An 18,599-nucleotide genomic window follows, 5' to 3' on the forward strand; every position below is an offset into this window, starting at 1 on the left:
AAAAAGAAACAAGCCATGTGTTGTCTGATGAAAGAACTCTCAAGATTTTTACTTTTTTGTTTTAATTGATTGTTATTATTTATTATTTTTACCTTTACTTATTTATCTGGAGAGAGAGAGAGAGTCAGAGCAGGGGAGAGGCAGAGAGAGGGAGAGAGAGAATCACACACAGGTTCCATAATGTCAGCGCAGAGCCCGACTCAGGGCTTGATTTCTGGAACCGTGAGGTCATGACCTGAGCCAAAACCAAGAGTCGGCAGCTTAACCGACTGAGCCCCCCAGCTGCCCCTCAAGATTTACTTCTTTAACTCAAAGACCTTCTACCTGTTTGGAATACTGCCACAGTGCCATCCTTTGCCAAAGCTGTGAAAATACCTTAAGAAGGGGTAGGGATTATGTTTTAAACGCCTAGTCCAGCTAGAGTTCTCATATCCTCTTTTTTTTGGGGGGGAGGGGCATGGTCTGTATTAACTGAGACTTTTGTAATTAAAAATTGAGGGATATGAAGCACTTTTAATCTCTTAATGTATGCCAGCTACAAGACGCACTTTTCCAAGTTAATCCTCAGCAACCCACTTGAAAAAAATATTGTCCTGCAGATGACATAGCTGTGGCCCAGGGACAGCAGGCAATGTGCTTGCCATCACGTGTCAGGGAGATCGGCCCTTGTGGATTTTTGGATTGTAATCTGGGTTGAAACTGCTGCTGCTGGGACTCCGTTTGCTATCACTTGCTTCTGCATACACTCTGGGATGAAAGATTGGGTGAGCCTTAAGTTCTTAAATACCAAGTTTAAGTAAAATGGTGCTATTCAAAGCAAGGTTTGAATGGTTGGTTAACAGGAGGTATATTCAGAGGCTGAGCACTTCTAGTACCGACATAATGACCACCTCTCAGGAGCTGGTTTTATTGCTGAGTAACTTACGAATTTGTTAATGCCCATAACGCCCCAAATGCTTACAGGAATTGCATTCCTGTTTCTTTTTTTTTTTTTACATTAATAATTCATGACCTCTGGGAAGATACTTAACAAACTTTTAAAAGTATAATTACTAAAAATTCTGATTTCATTAGCTAAAGATAATCTTTGTAAAACCTCAAAAATACCGAAGTAGGGGCGCCTGAGTGACTCAGTGAATTAAGCATCTGACTCTTGATTTAGCTTCAGGTCATGATCTCAAAGTTTGTGGGTTCAAGCCCTGTGAGAGGCTCTGTGCTGACAGTAAGGAGCCTGCTTGGGATTCTCTCTTTCCCTCTTTCTCTCCCACTGCCCTGCTCCCTCTCTTTCTCTCTCTCTCTTTCAAAAATAAACATTTAGAAATATGCTAAAAAACACCAAAGTAACCTGTATTTCCTACAGAACATTTGTTATAAAAAAAAAAGTATAAATAAATGTTTACAAAAATAACCTCACTTTTTTTTTTTTTTAAATTTTTTTTTTTCAACGTTTATTTATTTTTGGGACAGAGAGAGACAGAGCATGAACGGGGGAGGGGCAGAGAGAGAGGGAGACACAGAATCGGAAACAGGCTCCAGGCTCTGAGCCATCAGCCCAGAGCCTGACGCGGGGCTCGAACTCCCGGACCGCGAGATCGTGACCTGGCTGAAGTCGGACGCTTAACCGACTGCGCCACCCAGGCGCCCCTAAAAATAACCTCACTTTATATACTTTACACGACTTATATTGAGACAGAGTTTTTAATTAATAAATATAGACCTTGAGGCACCTGGGTGGCTCAGTCGGTTAAGCATCTGACATTGGCACAGGTCATGATCTCAGGGTTCGTGAGTTGGAGCCCCTCCATCAGGCTCTGTGCTGTCAGCACAGAGCTCATTTAGGATCCTCTGTCCCCTTCTCTGTCTGCTCCTTCCCCACTCAGGTACCATGCATGCTGTCTCTCTCTCTCTCTCTCTCTCTCTATCAAAAATAAACATTAAAAAAATAAATACAGACCATTATTATTATTATTCACATGGTTATACTGTGTTAATCTTATATTATTTAATCTTATGCTATTTAAATAATTTCATATTATTAGACATATACATTCTCCCCAAGTTTTGTTTTTACGAAGGAGATTGCTGTCCATTTTCATGTATAATATTCTCATCAAATTACTCGTTCCAGTATATTTTTTCTTAGAGATCACTGTAATCATTCTTTCCTTATGACTATTTTCCACGGTGCCAGAATAACACATAAGACAGACCAACTTTCTAATTTCTGCAACATACACTTTCACTTTTTACCTGGGTGGCAAACACAGGTATGAGTAGTTGTAATGGAGTCAGCATTCTCTTCTCTGCAAAGATAACTTTATACGTATAACACATTGACCGGTTACTGTTTTCATTCAAACTTCAAATCTCTAGCAATTATAATTGGCCAGTAAATATGGTTTTGCTCCTAAAAATATGTTCCTCATTATTTTTCCCTTTTGACTCTTTCTCGTTGTCTATAGTGCCTTTGTTCCTTGACTTCAACTTCCTCCTACACCTCACTTGCATTGTCTATGGAGCTTCCTGCCTTCCCCCGTCACATTCAGATCTATTTCTTTCATTCTCATCATCAGTAAGATTCTGTCTCTTCGAATGGGATTCAGTCCAAAGGTTCTGGATATGTCTCATTTCTCTCCATACACAACCAGACCCAAGGGATCACATGGCAAAGACAAAATTCTCCTTAATTGGTAAGGAGCATAAGAGGCTGAAAAATTCACATGTTAAATGTGTATTCTCTTCCATATAATATTTAACATATCTCCATAATGATAGCATGACATGGAGGTTGGAAAATGTGATATTTTCAGGAAACGAGAGATCTGATGTAAAGTTTGAGGTGGATGATGGGAGCCAAAACTGTATACAAACTGTAGACTGCCTTGTAATGCACTAGAATGCAATCTAACAACCAACCAAAACAATTTTGTAGTTGGAGGAACATCCTTTTTTTGATACAAAATTGAAGACTATTGAAGATTAAAAGTCATGCACTTTATAAGCAATTTGGGCTCTTATTAGTAAAAAAAAAAAGTGAGAGCAATACAAAAGAAAGCATGGAGAAAGTCACTGAGAAAATATTTATATTTTCCATATTCTCCTCTCTGCTCTCACTTGAATCTAAGAAATATTTTCCATATGCAATCTGTTAAAAAGTCAATGATCAATCAATTAAGGATCATTATACCAATCTGAGATTTCTTGAATTCAATTTCTTGAATTCCTATTTGATTATCACTTAAAAGTACAAACCACTGGGGTGCCTGGGTGGCTCAGTTGCATAAGTGTCTGACTCTTTAAAAAATGTTTTTTTACATTTATTTATTTTTGAGAAACAGAGTGAGTGAGACAAATCATGAGTGGGGAGGAGCATAGAGAGAAGGAGACACAGAATCCAAAGCAGTCCAGGCTATCAGCACAGAGCCTGACGTGGGGCTGGAACCCACAAACTGTGAGATCATGACCTGAGCCGAAGTCTGATGCCCAACCGACTGAGCCACCCAGGCGCCCCAGTGTCTGACTCTTAATCTTGGTTCAGGTCATGAACTCATGGTTTGTGAGATCGAGATCCACGTCAGGCTCTGTGCTGTGTAGAGCCTGCTTGGGATTCTTTCTCTCTCTCTGCCCCTCCTCCTCTTTCTCTCTCTCTCTCTCTCAAAAACAACCTTAACACAAGTACAAACCACTGAATTAAATTCTTTGAAGAGTTTGGAGTGCCTTGGTGGCTCAGGTGGTTAGGCGTCCGATTTCAGCTCAGGTTATGATCTCACAGTTCACGAGTTGAGCCCCGCGTTGGGTTCTGTGCTGACAGCTCGGAGCCTGGAGCCTGCTTCAGATTCTGTGTCTCCTACTCTGTCTGCCCCTCCCCCACTCATGCTCTGTCTTCCTCCATCTCTCAAAAATGAGTAAACATTAAAATTTTTTTTTAATTCTCTGAAGAGTTAAAAACCATAGAACAATGCATTTCTAATTATGATAGACTTGGATATATAAGACATGATTCAAAACAGGTTATAAATAATAATATGAAATTTATGAATTGCAATTTAGCTGTCCTGAAATCATATATATCTTGAGTTCAGCTAAAAATTGGGAGGTATATACTTACAGAGATCTTCACAAGAAAACAAATATGTTCCAAATATTAAGTACTAAATCTCAAGGACTTTGTACACTGTATGAGTTCTGAGCCTACTTATTCATATTTTGGGTAAGCATTTAATTACCATAGCTATCTTGCTATCAAGTTCTTAGCAAATTAGTGGTGAGGAGAGAAATTGATGTCCGAGAAGAAATCACCAATAAAAATCTATAATGGAAACAACAAGTAAAATTACAAAGCAGACAAATCGTTCTCAGTAATAATTGTAGTTTTAAGCAAACTAGAGTAATATCTTGGAGAAACCCTATAATAAAACACTAGAAAAACATACCAGTAGTGATTATACTAAGCCCTTAAGAAAACCAACAAATTATTATTTTTTTGTCTCCAAAGTAATAGAAATATATTTTCTATTTAAAAATTTCCTACGCACGGTGGTTAAAATAATAATAATTAAAAAACAAAAAAAAAGGTGAAGTCAAAGGAGTGAATCTCCTGTTAACTGGAAAACTTATGGAATAAATTACTTCCCAAAGGTTTGGAAAAGCAGAGATTTTATTCAATGAAAATGAGTCCAAATAAGAATAAAATAATAACATGCCACAAGGTCAAACGTGATTAAACATGTAGGAAATTGCTGTAGTTGCTCAGAAAAGCATCTTGTGTGTTGAGAAGTTGACACTTATGAGAGCTTTCAACTAGGCAGTGAAAAACAGAAGATTTGGACAGGCACATAAAAAAGAGAAAACTTGATAGTAGGTTAAGATTAAAGATTCCTAATCAAGATTTTCAATAAACCCATGGTACATTCCAGGGACAAAGAGTAAAGAGAAGTAACTGATGTTGGGTAATCACGTATAGGAATAATGAAATAGTCCAGGAAAGGGTTTTTGAAACGTAAGGTTGGTATCCTTTGTATTTCAATGCTTGACAATGAGAAGTTATTAAATGTTTCCAAATAGGGACACTATCAGTCGAAATAGTCCCGAAGAGTTGAATGTGGCACCACTGTTGGGGATGGAAAGAGATTGAATCGGGAGAAGTGGAGATGAAAAGAATGGCCAAGAAAAAGCTATTAGTAAAAATATTAATAGCAATTGAGGCATGAGGTTGACAGTTCCAGTGGGAATAGAAGGCAAGGGACGCTTTTCAACTCATAGGATGTCCAGAGGGGACCCCCACTTGTTTTATAGATGAGGACTCTCAGAGAAGGGAAGGTGAATAACTTGCCCTAAGGTCACATCCCTAGTGAATGCCGAAACCAGAATTAGAGTCCTGGTTCTCAGCCCAAGGATATTTTCTATTATAATACTTACATAAATTCTATTTTCTTAATTTTTTTTTTCTAAAAAGCATTAGCCTTCAGAAACTGGGCTAAAAGCCAAGAATTTGATATTTTATTTCCCTATGGACCCTGATTTTTTTTCTTATTGCCACTTAACCTGTGTCTTTCTTCTACAGCTCTTAAAATAAGCTTGTGAGACCATTTCTGCCAGATAATATTTGTGGAGGAGAAATACCATTCTTCTATAAATGAGGCTGCATAAATATGACTTGTTGCAAATGCAGCCTGTTGTAAAATACACAGACTTCAGCTGATGTTTTTCACGTTGTGATGGATTTTGGTATCACAAGGGGAGATGCACGTTCCTCACAGAAATGTGTTCTCCTGTGTATAATTTCAGTTTAATCTCCACGGAAATGTAGGTTTCCACTGGGCCAGCAATATGTTTTCATTAAAAAAATTTAGAAGTACAAAGAATAAAAAGGGATGGCTTAGAGGTCACATGCAGCCTTTTATCATCTAGTAACACTTCCATTTCTCCTTCTTCCTTTCTGTGCTGCTCCGTTCATTTTGTGCAGTGCTGACTCAGCAATGACCTTGCCATGAAAGCTTAGCTGAGTCTGCTTTGTTCCCGGAATGAAGGCCTCCTCATTCTGCTATCTGACGACACCAAAGCATCTTATTCTTTGCAGCAATGTGTTCAGTTTTTTCTTTTGATTGGATTTTATTGGCGTCAATGTAACACATGGTTCTTGAGGCACTGGTTTGTGTTTCCCTTCAGTTTAGCCTCAATTATTTCCAAGACCCTTTTTCCCCGGGTTCCCTGTTGGATCATATCTTGCTTTATGTTTATGGTTTCATCTGGTAATGCTGTGAGGTTGTGCGACTGAGTCTGCACCCCCAAATTCCCAGAGTCATCTGTGCAAAGTGGATGTTTCTTTTGTATCCTCAAGGTGGTCCTCAAACAAAGTGCAAGACTGATAATCTAAATGGGGTCAGCAAGACAGACCTCACTGGCCTTTTCTCTGTTCTTTTGAAAGTCATGTTTTTCCCTTAGGTGTTGTGTTTCTTTAATGGAGTCTTCAATTTATTTTATGCCCCTGTCTTTTTGATCTGGGAACAGGGAGTATGAAATAAACAAGAGCAGACCTTCCTAGGAGAGCTGTGCTTCGAGACACGGCTGTTATTGTTGAACCTGCTATGGTTTTATGTCTTCATTTTTATTATTTTTGCCACATTTGTAGTTTTGGTACTTGATTATCTTGAGAAGGTTCAATACGAGGAAAGGAGTGACTTGACAGGTAGAGAGAGCAGAGCGATAGAGGGTCGCAGAGCAGTTGGATTAGAGACAAGCCAGCAAGCAAATGGCTGTGACTGGGCAAGCTGTCAGCAGATAATAGGGCCCAGGGCACCTGTCTAGGGGATTGGACACAGAAGGACAAGATCCACAGTCCTGCAGAATGGGCTACTAATACAGACATTTAGGCACACGCAGTAACTAATCAAAGCCAAAAACAAACAAAGCAAGAGAAGAACCCAGTGTCCAGTACAATAGAAGTTACAATGGGTCTTAGGAACATGAAGCTTTCTCAGGTGTGGAACTTGGGTCCAATATTTTCAATGTTTTGCATCCTTAGGTCCTAACAGTGAAGGCCTCTGTGTGAAACTGTTCATTATCTTCTCTTTCCCTGAGGTCAGGATTGGTCTAGTGTCTGGGGCCAGTCCATCTCTTCTGATGGGCTGGAAGATCCCCTTATGTAATCAGAAAAGGATGGAGAAGTGACTTCCTGGGCACATTCAGTTCAGCCCCGAAGTTAGAGACAAAATCGACAGGGATAAACTACAAAATGAAATCACAAAATGAACAAAGCATAGTCAAATTAAAACATGGAAAGCATTCTAGACTCTCTTTGATGAAAAATTACAATCATTTTAAATTAGCTAACTAGTCTCTATATTATACAAGACAGTGTTTTGTTGGAGAAAATATTATTCCTTTCAATCTAGCAGTACTTTGAAAATACCTCATCACATAATGGAGCACTGTGGTCAGTGCAGGAGTGAACAAACATGGTCATCTTTCCCATACTTCAGACAGAACATAGTAGGTGTCTCATAAATGAATCTTGGATTGCCCTGGGTCTATGTCCAGGTGGTGCAGTCCTCCAGTTTTCACACATGACTTCACGAGAAAGTGAGGACTGAGGCCAACTGGGTTAGATGGTGGGTATTCCCATAAAGGCATGGGTTCACATGGAGATACTCCTTCTACTGGCCGTATGACCTTAACGCTTGAAGCTTCAATTTCCTGATCTATAAACAGAGCAGTGTGCAATCTGCCTTATGAGGATTTAATGAGAGGATGCCAGAAATGTGCCTGCAGCAAACTAGATACAAAATCAAGAGCAATCCTTTTTACTCTACATCAGTGTGAAGTATATTGAAGGATGAGATATCTGTGCTCTCCCTCTGAATGACAATCATCAACAGCTCCTCCTTTGGGTACATCTTACTCCTAATAGACCTTTTGTGTGTGTGTGTTGTCTCAATGACAGTGGCTTCAAAGGAGACAGTAGTTGATCTTGACATTAGATCCAATTATTTGCAGAAGCTGTACCCCTCCTCTGTCAATGATTGTTTCCAGGGGACAGAGTCTGTGAGAGTATGTTCCTTTTTATGGTGGTCCCCATTCATACTCCTGGATCTATTCATGCGTTCCAACCATTATTGAGTAATGGCTATTAGCACAGCATTGTGTTAGACTGAGGAAACTGTGGTCTCAAAAACAAATAGACAGAGTTCTAACTGTTCACAGTCAAGTAAAGGAGACAGATATTATCTACCTATAGACACATATCTAAATCATTCCTTCCCTTCCCTTCCCTTCCCTTCCCTTTCTATTTCCATCATGATTAGTCAAGAAGAAAGAAGAATAAGCCTCTGTGTGGTTTTCAACCTCTTCTTCTTAAGACAGCTCTTCATTGTTCAGTTTTACTTTCGCATTTCAGGTAGAAAGAAAAGAAGAAGAAACCAAGGAAGCCAGATCAGGAAAGCAAAACTGACGGAAAAAATGCCCCGTGTATAGATTGCCTTCTCACTGGTCAAAATGTGTCGGGTGGCTAATGTGCTGCAAAAGAAACTGGGCCAGAGCTCTTCTGCCTGACCCACGGCCACCCCGGAGCAAACCAGTTTCTCCAATGAGACAGAATGGATGGTAACAAAGCAGCCTGCAGTCTCTGCCACATTGTGCATCATCCTGTGCAGATGGGGCTTATCCACACAGGTTGGTCCAACCTGATGAACAGCTCTCAGGGTCAGCTAACTCCACAAAGAATGGTTAGAAGCCCAGATTCTGGAATCTGACTCATGGACCCGAACCCTAGGTCTGCCACTTGAGCTAGCTCTGTGACTTAACAAGGTGTTGAACCAGACCATACCTTAACTTCCTCATTTTTAGGGATAACAATATTCCCTACCTCCTCGTGTTCATATGGCAATTGGCTAAGTGGACATAGATTAACTTTTAAGCACTGAATTGGACTAGTAAGCATTTACTCTATTAGCTGTATTTTATATTAATCAAGCGATCTTTTGGTCTTGCTTCGCTTTCCCGTATATATGTCCCTGCTGGACAAAAATGAATGGACCACTGATGTGATTAATTCCAGTTGGCTTGGCAGCTATGTCTCCATTGTACTTTAATCCATTTACTCTTCTGGCATATATCTGTTTTGTGTGAATGGAATAATGGTGCATTTGAGGAAACCAAATCAATCTGTACTACATAAAATTTCTGAACCTGCAGAGCTGAAAAACAAGATTCGTGTCCGTGGGGCAGGAACAACCTGGAAGGTGTGGCCCCTTCAATGGCAGTGATAATACTGTGCATATTGGCCCTCTCTTTTGCGGCTCTGAGAATCTCATATTCTTTTTTATTACCCTATTATTAAAACACTTATGAGGTCTTAGTTAATACTCTCTTTGAAAGGCTCTTTAAAACCAAAGACCCACAATAAGCAAGATGGGGGGCCAGTTGTGGATTCTGAGTCTGGTTCTACCACTGACCCTCTGTTGGGCAATCTACACTCTATTCTCCGGGTCATTAACTTTCCTGACAGCTGCAGAATACCCCATAGGAACACTGCGTTGCCAGGCACTTTGCCCTGATCAAACTCATAGCTATTTCTTTATTGCATTACGGTTGCACAACACTAAACCCATGTGTCTTCATAAGCCCGAATTACTACTGGCAAGTGAGTTAGTCCTGAGAACTACAGAGAAATGTGTGTAATTTTTTTTTTCTTTGAAGACTGGTCTGAGCTTTTGGATAATTGAGTTACTGAAGTGTCCTTTGGTTGGAAAAATCTCAGTTACTAATTCCTAAGCAAAGATCCCTCTGTGCAAACTGCAAATTACATATCTCACAAAGCCCAAGTGTATACTGCCATCGGGGAGGACTTAAATTCCTTCTTGCCCCTCCTTCATAGATAGGAGTCCTTCAATATCTCTCTCATGGGTATAAATCGTACGTAGGTGGGGAATTCTGCCTCATTAAGGATAACTGGTCTCTACCTACTAAGCGCCAGTTGCCCTTGTATCAGGTGGCTATTGCTGCAGAATAAATTGCTGAAAAATGCAGTAGAGCGTGATAAAAGCTATTCATTTCTTAGGCATTTGAAGGTTGGAGGCTCTGCTGATCTCAGATGGGTCTGGTCTCTCTGACGAGAGCACAAGTTTCGACTCCAGGTGATTTTGCCTGCTCTGTTCCATGCTTATCTCACCCTCTTCTTAGAACCAGAAGACTGGGCATGTCCCTGTCTTGAAAATGACAGAAGCACTGACGTGATCAAAACCAGGCGAGCTCTTGAATCCGAGGCTGGTAGGAGCTGGCACACAAAACTGTCTGCCTCACACCGTGGGCCAAAGTCAGTTACAATTTTGAGCCCAGATTCCAGAGATGGGGAAATAGACCCTATGATTTTAGGTAGAGGAAATGCAAAGTTAAATGTCAAAAGTCAAAAGCTTTTGTATAAACTTCCCTTGACTACTGTAACAAATCACTATGCATTTAAGCCTAGAACAATGCACATTTATTCTTCTACATTGTGGGTGGTCAGAAATGCAAAATGGCTGAATGGCAACGGGTGGACATCAAGGTGTGGACGGGCCATTTTCCCCCTGGCGGCTATAGGCAAGAATCTGTTTTCTTGCCTTTTTCAGGTTCTAGAGATGCATTCGTTGCACTCCTTGGCTCATGCCTTCTCCCCACATCATCTCCACAGCTAGCATAGCACCTGCTTTGGTGGTCACATAGCTTCTTCTGCATCAAACCTCCCTTTACCTTCCTCTTGTAAGGACACCTGTGTTTATATCAAAGGCCCACTAGAATAATCCTGGATAGTTCCCAAAAGTAGCATTCGCAGGTTTCAGGGATTAACATCTGGATATCTCTGGGGGCCATTATGAAGCTGACCACAAACTTGGAAATAGGGAGAGATGAGGCATTGGGGCCACTACTGCGACCTATACACACCCACTCAGGCACCCCAAACGCCCTCCCTTATTTCCGAATGTTTCTGTGGAAAACAATGCCACCCTCAGTAGAAAGCCTCGTTTAGTATTTAGTACTGCAAGGATAGGAAAGAAAAAGAAATGAAAATACCACAAAGGCAGTGAAGTAGGTACTCAATATTCTGTCATGCAAAATTCAAGTTGTAAGGAAGAAATCACATAGCAAAATGATCCAGACATGTGTGGTTCTCTCGCCCAGGAGGAGCTCATAAGACTGAAAATATAGCAATAAATCAGCAGATTACTTTTCCTTCATCCAATATATCTTATGGAATGCCTTCTAAGTAATAGAAAATAGAGCAGAGAAGGAAATCAGTAGAAACCCATGAACCTCATGAGTTCATTTATGTGTATTTTGATTGGGAACAGCAGAGCTGGGAACAGAAAGAAGGCAGAGTGGTGGATGGACGGAGCAGGGTGGAGAGCCTACATCCAAGAGGGTGCATGGGGCCAGCTCCTGCAGGCCAGCGGTGACATTAGCTCTTCCTGTGTGTCAGACAGGCTCTCAGGGGACAAGTTTTTGCAAAGGCTTGTCATATGTGACGTCTTTCAGAACAAGAACACCGCTGGCGGTGCTGCTGGAAGAACAGGGGACAGCAGGGGTGGTTATCGAACAGGAGTAATGATCCCTACACGGATAGTGGTCTAGACCAGGACGACAGTGGCGGAGTCTGGCAAAGAGGAATGGCTCTTTGTCAGAGCGCCAAGGTCCCTTCCTTTTTTTCTTTTTTTGTACTACAGAAGTGAACCTTCAGACTTCTGCAAGTGTATGGATACATCGAATGTGACCCTTCGATCATACCGACTTCCCCTCATTCTCAGGTCCTACTCTGGTCCCAGGGAGCCACGTTGGTTGTCTATGTGTGTCAAGACTGTGGGACACAGTCACACACACAGATATATCTAAGTATGTGTGTGTACACTCACGTATATTTGACGGAAATGGGATCACACTGTAGATACTCTCCCACAACTTGAATTTTTAAAAAATTATTTCTTTCTTTTGAGAGAGAGAGAGAGAGAGGAGAGTGAGCAGGGGAGGGGTGGAGAGGGAAGGGGAAAGAGATTTGCAAGCAAGCCCTGTGCTGTCAGCACAGAGCCTGCCGTGGGACTCAAACCCACAAACTGTGAGATCGTGACCTGAGCCGAAACCAAGAGTCCGTCGTTTAACGGGCTGAGCCACCTAGGCGCCCCACAACTTAAATGTTTTATTTTATTTTTTAATGTTCTAATTAGTAACAGCTGTCTGTGGTTTAACTGGGTTCAAACCTGCCTTTCCGGGTTACTAGCTTTGTGATTTGGGTCTAATTCTTTAACTTTTATAAGCCTCAATATTTTTATTAACAAAAGGTGTGCAATAGTAGAAGGCCACAGAATAGGATAATATATACACACCCTTTTCGCGAAATCTAGAACATGATCCAGTTTCAATACATGTTATTGGTAATGCAACTGCTGCTGATTAACACGCCTTAAAGGACTTTCAGCTTTAAAGGCAAAGCTATTACTTTCGACATTTCAGTATTAGGTTTAGTGCCTGCTTAGTTTTCTGAAAGATTCCTTTCATCAAATTAAGGGACTTCCACTCCCAGATTAATAATAACTGGGGTCTGTCTGCTTATTTATTAAAGCCTGAAATTACTTTGGTTTCCAGAAAGTTTTTTATTGTTTTTCTGATTCTTAGCATTATTATTTTTTTTTTCTTAAAAAGAACTCTACTTTTCACAATGTAAGACTTGGTCGGCCTTCTTTTGGGTTTGGGGTTGGATGTTTGTATCTGTGTTAATGACCCAGGTTGTTCTATGTTTTAATTGCTGTGCGTACGCACATACGTGCGTATGTTGTCCCTATTGGGCTTTGATGGAATGGTGTAGGAAATTGTGGAACTTCCCATTTATTTTGATGTTCTGGAATCCCCTGAGTGTAATCTTTTTCTAAAAAAAAATCTTCTTAGAGGCCATATAAAACAATCGATGCCAGTTTTATTTGGGGGGAATAGCGGTGAAATTTATCTGCATCTTAAATATGTTCAGTAGGAATATGAAGGTTTCCTGCTTTTTTCTGTGTCAACCTGGGAATTCATGGTTACCTATCAAATGACAAATTTGGGCCCAAATTCCAAAAGTGCTAGATGAGAATCATGTTGAACCCTTGCTGTCTTTTCCTAGTATAATGGGTGTTATGATGCCTTCCTATAATGAAGACGATAATTAACAAAGCTCACTGAGGTCATCAATAGTGGCTCAGCAGAGATGCAGCCACCTGAAACTTCTCGTCAGTACAAAACCATTACGTCATAAGTTCTGGGATGCAGTTTCCCCACTGTGTTCCGTGTAGTCTGCTTATTCAATTAGTATTTCTTTAACTCAAGCATAATTTAGGTAAGAAAACATTAAGCATATTTTATATGCGTATTTGATACATATTATTCTTTTGATAATACCTATTTGTAATGCTTTACAGCCAGAATATAAGGCTGGCATTAATTTTACATTGGCGAATTTATCAGGTTTTCATTTTACTTTGTAAAATTTACGTTGTAGGGCAAAATGTGTACTACCTGTCTACAAAATATATGATTTTAACATTAATCAATTGTTCTAAAGTTTTGCTTGCTTTTGGCCCCTGGCTCTGCTTGTAGGGGAGCTATAATTCCAGCTAAAGTGATTAAATATTACCATCTTCTTTCTTCTTTTGTCTTGATGCGTTTTGTGTGTGTATGTGTGTGTATGTGCAATACTGTTGGGGCACACGTCTTTTTAAAATCTCTTTGGTCGTTTGTATTTTCCACCAATATAATACACACCATCTGGTTACAATTAATGATTTTGATTTGAAATCTATTTTAAATGATATTGGTATTTCTATACCAGCTGTTCATGTGTGTGTGTGATATTAACATTTCCCGGCGCATCTTTTTTGCTTTCAAACTTTCTGCAGATTATGTTAGGTATGTCTATAAAAACAACATAATTTAGACTTTTCTTGTGCCTCCTATCCCCACATTCCCCATAGGACGAGCCTCTAAGGAGATTAGCAAGTACACATTTGTTGTCATGAATTGACTTATCTATTCTTTTTTCTGCCCCTTTATTTTGTCTGTTTTCTTCTGTTTTCTTCATATTTCTCCATTTCCAAGAAGTCACTTATTCCTCTTTTATTATGATTTCTCTCCTTATTTTTAACATATCGGCCACTTTTTGAATTCACTGCATTAACTGTGGGGTTGGCTGTTGTTTATTGTTGTTGCCATCCGTGTTGTATTTAGAGCATCTTTGGATTTGCAGAAAGGTTTAACTTTCTGTTTATCCTCACAGGTGAGCACCCTCATCGATCAATATTAATATGCAGACTCTACTGCCTTAGCCAAAAATTCCTTTACTTTGACAATGAACTTGCATTTTACCAGGAAGAGGAGAATGAAAACAGAGAGGGAAACGTGAACCCTGGGATGGTTTTCCTCCAGGAGCACAGGTAGTTATCTTCAGGTGCTGAGGTTGTGGCCCAGGGCAAGGGCAGGATATGGAAGAGAAAACACTTCAGGGATTAATCTGGGGATTTCCCCTGAGCAAACTTCCACTTAGGCAGTTGCATTTATGTTTCCTTAACCTTGAGTTAAAAAAGAGGAGTCATCTTGTCTCAAGAAGAAATAGAGCTTCCCAGAGTCCTTTATTTAATGGTGTAACTTCCCACCTGACAGACCACTGTCCACTGGGGAGTCTAATCTGGGGGACATTCCCAAGATTTTCTGGGAAAATCTCATACTTCAAAACTTCTCGAAAAAAAAAAGTTCTCTCCACTCACAGAAGATAAGAACTTCTATGAGTCTCCAGGTTTTGCCAACTGTCTGATTCCAGTAGACGTGTTTTTCGGAAGCCTCTCTCTCTCTTTCTCTCTCTCTCTCTCTCTTTTTCAGTTGATGGCACTGTTCCTAGATTTCCACTGCTGTGATGGACTTATTTTATTTTACTTCGTTTCACAGATATTCGGCAATGAAGGAGTAGTAAACTCACATTTCCATCGAATAATTTGAAATTCCTCATTTATTAAGCTTTTCATTTTTAATGTTATTTGAAAATTTATACCTTATTGAAAGTCAAAAAATATATGACACCTATAAATATACTTTTTATCAAAGAATTTTAATCTAAGACTACCAGGTGGTCCGAAATTTCAATTTGGATTCTATATCCTTTGCATTTGAAATTGGTTTGTTCAAAAGGTGGGTTATTCTGAAATGAGTTGTTTTTCCTCAAAGTTGACATACACAGAGATAAAAGGATCTTTAAAATTTATCATTTTTTCTATGTGTCTGTGTGAGTTACATCATAAATTATTTAAAGGTATTAACTGAAAACATATTTAATTGTGACATTAGGTTTTAAGTAGTCATTTTTACCTTGCATTTTCAAAGAAAACTGCATATTAACAACAATGTGGCTATTACAAATTCTCATATTAATATTTCTAAAATGCAAATAAAGTAACTCAAACCCCTCCAAGCTGAAGAAACACTGTTACTCATTGACAGAGGTCCTCTTCTAAGTTAATGCTCTATCAATTGTACGCAAAAGAAAAATTCTGGGGTGATTTAGTGGGGCGACAGAAAAATGGTTTTTCTATTAATCAATGTAATCCAAATGAATCTTTTAATCAAATTAATCTAATCACAATGTTAAAAATATTTTCAAAAGTGCAACTAAAAGTTCCATAAAGCCACTATTTTCTGAAGTTTTTATTCTAGGGACACTGAAATGAGGATACTTGTATATTAGAACCTCCTTGTTTATTTGCCTGATGCTATGGACTGAATTGTGTCTCCCAAATTCACATGCTAAGGCCCTAACCCCCAGTGTCTCAGAATGTGATTGCATTTGGAGCTAAGGCTGTTGAGGATATGATTAAGTTAAATGGGGCCATTAGGGTTGCACCTTAATACATTCAGACTGGTATTCTCATAAGAAACGAGGATTTGGGCACACACAGAGACAGAGGGAGGACTATTTGAAAAGCAGAAGAGGAGTGGGTGGCATCCACAAGCCAAAGAGAGAGGCCTCAGTGGAAACCAACCTTGCTGACATTTGCGGGGTGAGAAGGGAGAGGTCTAGCCTCCAGAACTAAGAGAAAATTAATTTTCTGTTGCTTAAGCCACCCCATCTGTGGTATTTTGTTATGGGAGCCCAAGCCAACTTATACACACAGGGACATCAAATGATATAATTATGGCAGGTGCACCTGTTTTAAAGCTTCTCAGGAAACACAATAGATAAATGGGTTATACAGCATCATGTTTAGCTTGAATTGTGACATTTTTCTCTTACTGTTCTTTAAAAGGAAATGCAATCTTACTTCACCCTTTTAAAAATAAGCTATACGCCGATTCGCCCTAATGCAACACTGTTATAAGTCCCACACATATATTATCAGGGATAAAAACAAAGAGCAAATATATAATATTACAAATTGTAAGTAAGCATTAAAATAATCCCATGCACCATGTTTTGAAAGCACTAATACATAAATTTTAGCTGAGAAATGGCCTAGAAAAAATAGAAATAGAATACACAACACGATTCTAAAGTGTCATACTCTGAAGGACCATGAAAAAAAAAAATCCCCAGCAAAACATAATATCTAATGAAATATCCTATAAATATGATATTAAATATCAAAACAATGTTAAACAAATAAGTCATGCACTGTTTAACTTGGAAGGTATTTTAGTTTAAATTTTTTTCATGTTTATTTATTTTGAGGGAGATGGAGACAGCATGAGCAGGGGACAAGTAGAGACAAAGAAGGAAAGAGAGAATCCCAAGCAGGCCCTGTGCTGTCAGTTCAGAGCCTGTCGTGGGGCTCGAACTCACAAAACCGTGAGATCATGACCTGAGCCAAAATTAAGAGTTGGATGCTTAATCGACAGAGTCGCCCAGACGCCCCTAACTTGGAAGGTATTTGAGATGAATAATGTAATCCAAACTCCCCAACCCACACCCAGAACCTCACTTCACAAACCACACGCACACACATACAGACACACACACACAGCTTTTGGGGGGAAACCGTGTGCATGGGGAAACCTAAGACAACAACGTTCACTAAGCAGCGACGCACAGAACTTCTTAACAGAGAATGAAAAACTACAGGTGCTGGAAGGCATTTTAGTGATAAACTTTTAATTCCGTCATCTAAAAAAATGATACCAGGGGCACCTTGATGGCTCAGTCAGTCACGCAACCAACTCTTGATTTCAGCTCAGGCTCTGATCTCAGGAGTTAATCAGATGGAACCCCACGTCGGGCTCTGCATTGACAGCCCGGAGCCTGCTTGCGATGCTCTCTCTCCTTCTCTTTCTGCCCTCCCTCTCTCTGCTTATGTTTTCTCTCTCTCAAAATAAATAAATGAAATTTACAAATTACATGAATTAAAAAAAAAGATGCCAATGTTAAATAATCTAGAATCACAGTTAGGCATGCTAACTACCATACATATATATATATATATATATATATATATATATATATAACAAGAAAGGCAATTTCATTGCCTAAAACAAAAAAAAATACACCTCTCCTATAGTGTCTGAAGTTACAACTTCCCTTAATTAAAGTATGCCATTTTCTGCAGTTATCTGCAGTTGCTGTTTGCTAACCTAGAGGGTAGTAGTTACGTTGTTTGGAGTGGAAAGAATATCAGGAAGAACGAGCAAGTGTTTAAAAACGAAGCATGATTGTGGAGAACAGAACTCGATGAGGTTGGAGTCAGGCCAATTATGAGGGAAGAACCGAGAGTCTCTGTGAGTTGGCCTGGGTAGAATCAAAGTGAGAGGACGCAGAAAAGGAAGGGCAGCGGGTGGTAAAGATTAACTTTCGTGAATTTTCAATTTGATCTAGGTCTAGAAAATTCTTCACCCCAACATAAGGTTATAGTGTTACCTCCTCCTTAGATCTTTTCATATATTACTACCTATTTCATACACACACACACACACACACACACACACCCCTTTTCTCTTGTTTCATGAGGCTCCTTAATTTTATTTCTGATTCCGCGGTTCTGGATTGAGGAGAGTCAACATTCATAACCCTGAAATATGTAATAAGTCAGAAAGACAAAATACATAAGGCAGAAGTTTTTCATTAGGCTTCCCTGAAAACATGGGTTAACAATTTAGCCCTAACCTGAAATGCCCTAAATTCTTTAAATCGACAAAGTAGGAGAACTAAAAATTGTGAGCATCTGTTCAGGCTCACAAATTCATCGCAGCACAAAACAGACTTATGAAACATTTTCCAGCACAGAAATACAACAGGCATGTATGGAAATGATGTGAACAATTTCGCAAGGGCTCAGGCCCGCCTGGACCAATGGCTCCTTTCCAGCCCTTCTGCCCCACTGACTGCTTTCTGTCTTCATCCTAAGGTGCTAAGGACAAGTTGCTTTCTTTTTCTTTTTGAACCAAGAAATAGGACTTTAAATAACCCACAGCGGCTTTAAGTAAATGTTTTAATGCAAGTTTGGCAAAACACACCTATAATCCAGGAAAGGCGGCTGGATAACTTCTTTTCCTCTTTGATTTTAGGCCATTTTTATTAGCAGGTTCTTAGTAAGCCTGAGGTCTTTATTTAACCCTATTCTGTG

The sequence above is a fragment of the Lynx rufus genome, unplaced genomic scaffold (genome assembly GCF_022079265.1).
Source record: "Lynx rufus isolate CCGP_SWC_20201006 ecotype Redwood Valley unplaced genomic scaffold, mLynRuf1.p SCAF_20, whole genome shotgun sequence".
In the NCBI taxonomy this organism is placed as follows: Eukaryota; Metazoa; Chordata; class Mammalia; order Carnivora; family Felidae; genus Lynx; species Lynx rufus.